We start from the raw sequence: 5,928 nt of genomic DNA, 5'->3' as shown, positions 1-5,928 counted from the left end.
TCAGCAGCAGTGATTTTTTTACAGTTAATTGTGTAATTCTCCAAACGGAAGGACAGATGCTTTGGAGACATCATTATTCTTCACCTATCTGTCAGAAACTACAGAGGATCTAGCTGGTTTAGTTGCAGTCCTTTTATCTTCAGTCTGATTTCTACAATTTTTCAAATAGATCCACAATGCATTCATCACACCATGAGCAGGAATTTCAGCCTGAGCATCACCAGTTATATAAGTTCTGGGCTGAGTAAACTAATTTCCCCTGATTTCAGTCATGTGAAGCAGTGGGTGGAAAGGTCACCCTCATTAGTGGGGAGAGATGCTGCTGCCCTGGTGGCCAACTGGCTTTGCACCCTTTTAGTTATTGATCTGGGAGCCTACAGAAGCAGGCAATGGCTGCAGGGCACAGCTCAGCTCTCTCTTCTTGAGGCTCTCCTAGGAAAGCTACCAAAGGTTTCCTTCTACATCCTGGATCTCTGCTATGGGCAATTAAGGGTAGGCTAGTGAAAGAGCTAAAAATGAAAGATTCAGATTACTAATTCCTCCTGAAAAAAAGCTTTCAGGATGACAAATCCAGGGAAAATTTACTGGGGATATCAGAATCCCACCAGGTTAAAGTGACTCAACATTTAGTTTTCAGAAAGCAAAATCCTTCTGCATCCAAAGCCAGGGAAAATGTTTAATATCCATCATTTTGTTGTGCACTCTCTGTTCCTGACCTTGAATGGCTGATCCAGAGCCATGTGGGATTTGGACCATAATGCCAATGAAACTGCAGAGACAGTCAACACCATTTCTTCTAGAGGGGTCATCCTATTCCCTGGGATCTTGCCAGTGAAAGTGATAGGGATAAATTTAAAAATTAAATTCAGGAACATCTTCAGCATCCAAAGAAAAGTCAGTTCATGACAGAAGCAAGAGGTAAAGCATTAACAATTGTTTAAACAGAGGTGCACACTAATGGTGCAGGGGTTTTTTAAGACACCGTAAGTTTCAGAAATCTGAGTTATTAGGCTGTTGAAAACACGACTGTTAGTGAGAGAAGGAGAGAGAGGGAGAGAGAAAGTAAGTGATACCACTTTTTGGGGAACATTTAAGAAATTACTGAGTTAATTTTCTCAGACCACCTGGTCAGACAGCCTGAATACTTCATTCTAGTATGGACACTCATATTCAACTGTGTTCTCCTCTTAGGTTGAAGAAAGATGACTGATTCTTTCCCAAATGATGGAAAGGTATAAGGACAGCTGCTTGGGAAACTCTACCCTTCCTTAGTAGGTTTCTCACAGCCTGCCTGTGCCCCAGTCCTGCTGACTGTCAGAGTTCACAGTACAATGCAGGGAGGAGAATCCAGCAGGAGAAAAGTGAAGATTCCCTCCAAAATAGCACATTAGTCAGTGCAACAAGCAGCCATGGGCAGTCATCCTTCATGGCCAGTTTGGGGCAGGCACCCTTGTTTTAAGGTGGTCTTGGAAAAAAAATGTCCTGCTTTCAATCCAGATTCTCAGGTTGGGTTCAGGCATGACAAAGCACAGTGTCAAATGGTCTGTTCCCATTGTCACAGCAAGAACTTAAAAATAGGTAAAACAATATGGAAAGTGTCCCAAATTTTGCAATATTCCATTGGATTCAAATACACTCTAATTTGGGTAAAAGTGCCATCAGCAGAAATCTGGACACACACACAAGAAGTAGAAGCAACAGCAGTGTGGGAACTAACCTATGACTCCTTGATCCCATAGGATGCTGGGCCATACTCACCATGTTATAAGGTCAAGTCAACTCGTTCCTCTTTCTTTGCTGATAGAGAAGTAAGTGCTTGCAACTCATCATGGGATGTATACAGGAGCAAACTGAAGGCCAAACAGAAGGAAACCATTGAAAGCAAAGTCTTAGAAATACTTTGGTTAGTCTCTGAAAGAAATTACTTGCATTTTTTCTTATATGAATACTTTTAATACTTTCTATTTTTTAAGAATTCTTTATAATTTCTTTACCCTTCTCTCCTGTCACTTTTTCCTTCCTTTGGATTTATTTTACACATTGTTTGTAACTGTAACAGGCCAGCTTTTGGAGGGTTAGTACAAAATGGATGCTAATTTTTTGTTTAAAGCTTTCCTTTCATTTATTAGGGAACCAAATAGTGATTTGCGCAGAAGCTTTCCAACATAGGTGCCTTGAGCTGATTAGCACTTTGTTCTGCTTTCACACATTGGCAAGCTTGTGTGTTATAAAGCAGAAACTCCACTTGTTTTCCTGTCTGGGTTTCACAAAAAAAAGGGCTTTTTTTTTCTGCACAGAAACTTTAAGATATATAAAATTTTGTTCCAGTGAGAATTGATGATTGCTTTTAAAAGTATTTCTTAAAGAGGCTATTCATTTAAAAGAGAAACCAATGTCAGAGTTCTGTGAATGAAAGAATGAGCTCTCCAAAATGACTGATGGTGCTGTCTTTCTTCTCTTAATTGATTAGTACTTTGGTTCTGAAACCTTGGCCCACAGACCATCTGTGTCCTGCAGAGAACTTGCTAGTAGAGCCTTTACAGAGGAGACAGATACCATGATGGTAGTTTCTCTGCTTGATTATTGCTGTTAAATCATCTTAAAAGCAGTTAAATATTCATGAAACATTTTACTAATCAGACTTCTTCTAGGAAAGCAATTCTAAGTGGGAAAATTCTTTTTGCTTCTGAAGATGTTCTCCTTTTTAATATACGCAAATAATAATTAATAACTTATTTATAAAGCCCTCTTGGCATGGCTGAGGTGCTTGGGGTACTATACAACATCATCAAAACAGAATAAAAACAAAATGAACGAAAGTTCACCCTCATTAGAGTCAAGCCAAACACAAGAAAAATTGCAGACAAGAAAACAGGATCTGCTTCTCTAATTGTGCGGTCTCAACATCTGTATTTTTGAAGTGATGCTAGGGTTCGAAACACATCAGCATAAGCCTCAAAGTATGTACAAATAAGGGTGAAGTGCCTTTGTTCTTCCATAAACTTATTTTCATTTCACATATCCTCATATGTTATCCTGGCTCACCTCTTTCAAACATTAGGCATAAAGCGCAACCTGTAAGGTATTCTGCATTGCTGAGGCTCTGCATGCTGCCCCATACAATCTTCCCCAAATAAACTGGCAGAAAAAAAGGTGTCCCAGGAGCTGTGCAATAAATGTTTCAAAATGTGACCCACTATGTACCGGGGGAAGTTATAAAGCAAGGAATTTGGCCTTTGCCACCCTTGCAAATAAGAACTGTGGGGCAAAGTGCCCTACTTGCCAGCTCTGTGGACAGGGGAAAATCATATTAGTATAAAGATCACTTTTACAGACAGCTACAACAACAGAAATTTCAGTACCATCTATCACAAACCTTGGAAAAAAGACCTATAAATCAACACATGGACATGTACATATTTAATCATTCAAATGCACTTACAGAAGTAATTTATAAAGTTCCATCTGATTCATAGTGCAGGGGAACATCAATTATTTTTTTCTGCCGTATCACCAGGTACCAATTCCACAAAACAGATTTTCAGATATGTAAACTGGCTGTACAAAACAAATGAATTTGTACTTTTTCCCTGTTAGACACCAGCCAAATTGTCACTCTTTACAAATAGGTTAAATGGGTTATGGGGGATAAATACAGGAGGAAAAAAAGAGAATATATATAGTGAAAGTTAGGTTGTCATTAGCAGCAGCTCTTTCTGATAAGGAGCAGCTCTTAAACTATAAAAATGGGGAAAACAGATTAAAGCTGTTACTTTGATGCCTGAATACAGTATCTATTTAATTTAAGATTATATAGTTCATAAGGAATAAATCCCCAAATATATTTGTAAAATCCTTCAATAGCCTTCAAAAATACCACAGTGTAATTTGCAGAATTCACTCTTCCGAGTCTGATTTTAGAAATACACTAATGCATAGATGATTTAAGAGACAAAAAGCTGATTTTGGGTTTTTATCTCAAGGTGCAACATTTTCTCTAAGCAATAAGTTTCAAGGAAGCACAGCTGGAACTGAGGACAAGTATTAATGGTGGAAGTTCAAAGGCGTGGGTGGGAGCAGCAAGGATGGATAGGCACAGGATTCACTAATGTGCAGTGAGACTGATGGGGGATGCACACTCCTGTCCATCTGTACTTTGAGAACATCTATCCTAATATATCATCTGACTAATTAAACAGTGTTTCACTCAGAGGAGTCCACATTGGATTGGACTTCAATACAGAGGCCAGATCCAGTGTCCATTAAAATCTCATGAGAAAGCAAAGCAGAAGAATTTTGGCTTTTACACTATGGCCATCACTGTTACAGTACACATATCACACTCAGTCCCAGCTATATACAGGCCAGGAGATGCAGACCTGTGGCTAAAGAATGCTGTTTTCCTGATCCACCTTCCTGAATTTCTTTTTTTTTTCCCAAGAAAAGTGATACAGAGTATTTCACAGCATTCAACTTTTTGAAAAAAAATGAAAGCCTTGTGAAAATGAGCTTTTTCACTATGCTTTTTGGCCAGCATTTTTGATGTACAGTCTGACCTCTGATGCTTGGAAATGCTGCAGTTCTGAAAACATTTAATTGTATGGGACGGAACTAGGAAGAATTCTCTCGTATTGTCTAGAAGATTGTATAACTGCTTCCCAAAAAGTAGAATTAAATGTAATATCATCAGAATTCACATGTAAGTGAGAAAACATCAGGTAGGAAAAGTTAGTCAATAACTGACTAAAACTTATGGTCAAATACTTCTTTCTCCTAAAGTCAACTTTTGTCATCATCTATTGCACAGAATGTTCTCCATGAAAAAAAAGCATTAAGAAAAGCAGTTGTTTACTTTGTTGGTTGTTTTTAACTTTTCAGAACCTCTTGCCTGAGTAAAATTTGTTTGTCATCAACTGTTGACAGCTTTGAAAATTGTCTTTTGATTAACACTAAACAAAGCAATATTCTTTGTCCAATCATCTAGCATGAGTTCAAATTTAGGAAGTCAAAGTCTGTGATTTACATAGAGTATATTTAAACAAAGGTCTAGGGGATCCACACATACCGTACAATCTTCGATGCTTTCTTGTGTGAAATGAGTTTACGCAAGTCCGGTTCGTTGCACAAGGCTATTCAGTTTTGTTAGTCCCTTGAATTAGTTTCTAGGTCAGCAAAGCACTAAGAACATTAGAAAAACAAAACAAAACAAAACAACAGTGATAAAAAAGAATCTAAACAAAAACTCCCCAAAAACCCCCAGACCCTAAAAGACTATATCCTTGTTACGCAAGTCTTCCTGCTCACACACTTCAAGTTAAAACACCTCCTTTGAAGAACAGAAATGGGATTGCTCAAAGTTAAGTACATGAAAGAGAGGAATCAAGGCTAATGACCGTTTTGCCCAGTGGAAAACTCTCCAAGTTGTATTATTTCAGCTCCTATAAATATCCTAATAGGATTTTCATGCTGCATTGGAAAATTCCACAGCAGCAACTCAGTCTGTTTTATATGTAATTCATTCCCCCTTTCTTTTATGCTTGGTCATTTTTTATGTACAAACATGATACACAGTTTACCAAAACATTTGGTAATTGTCTGAGTGAACCAAACAGTTGTAAAACCTGCATCATGCAAAAGCTCAAGGCAATACTGAATTTTGCCCTGCTCATGATCATTTTTAATGCTTCCTGTGTATGTGTAAGTCACAGGCAGCCAGCACAATATAGCAGACAAATGTAAAGCCATTTTTTCTTTTCACTGTATAATTGAAATCAGTGAAGCATAAGGAAAAGCAAAAACAGAGAGGAAAGACAAGTCCTTCCATAGCAGCATCAGGCTACAGCTGTATGTTTCTTTTTGAAAAATGAAATAAGTCTGTCCAGCTACTTTGTTTATAAGTGCATTTCTTTTTTTTTCCTAAGTTTAATA

The sequence above is a fragment of the Corvus brachyrhynchos genome, unplaced genomic scaffold (genome assembly GCF_000691975.1).
Source record: "Corvus brachyrhynchos isolate BGI_N302 unplaced genomic scaffold, ASM69197v1 scaffold230, whole genome shotgun sequence".
In the NCBI taxonomy this organism is placed as follows: Eukaryota; Metazoa; Chordata; class Aves; order Passeriformes; family Corvidae; genus Corvus; species Corvus brachyrhynchos.
This window is presented reverse-complemented; position numbering follows the sequence as displayed.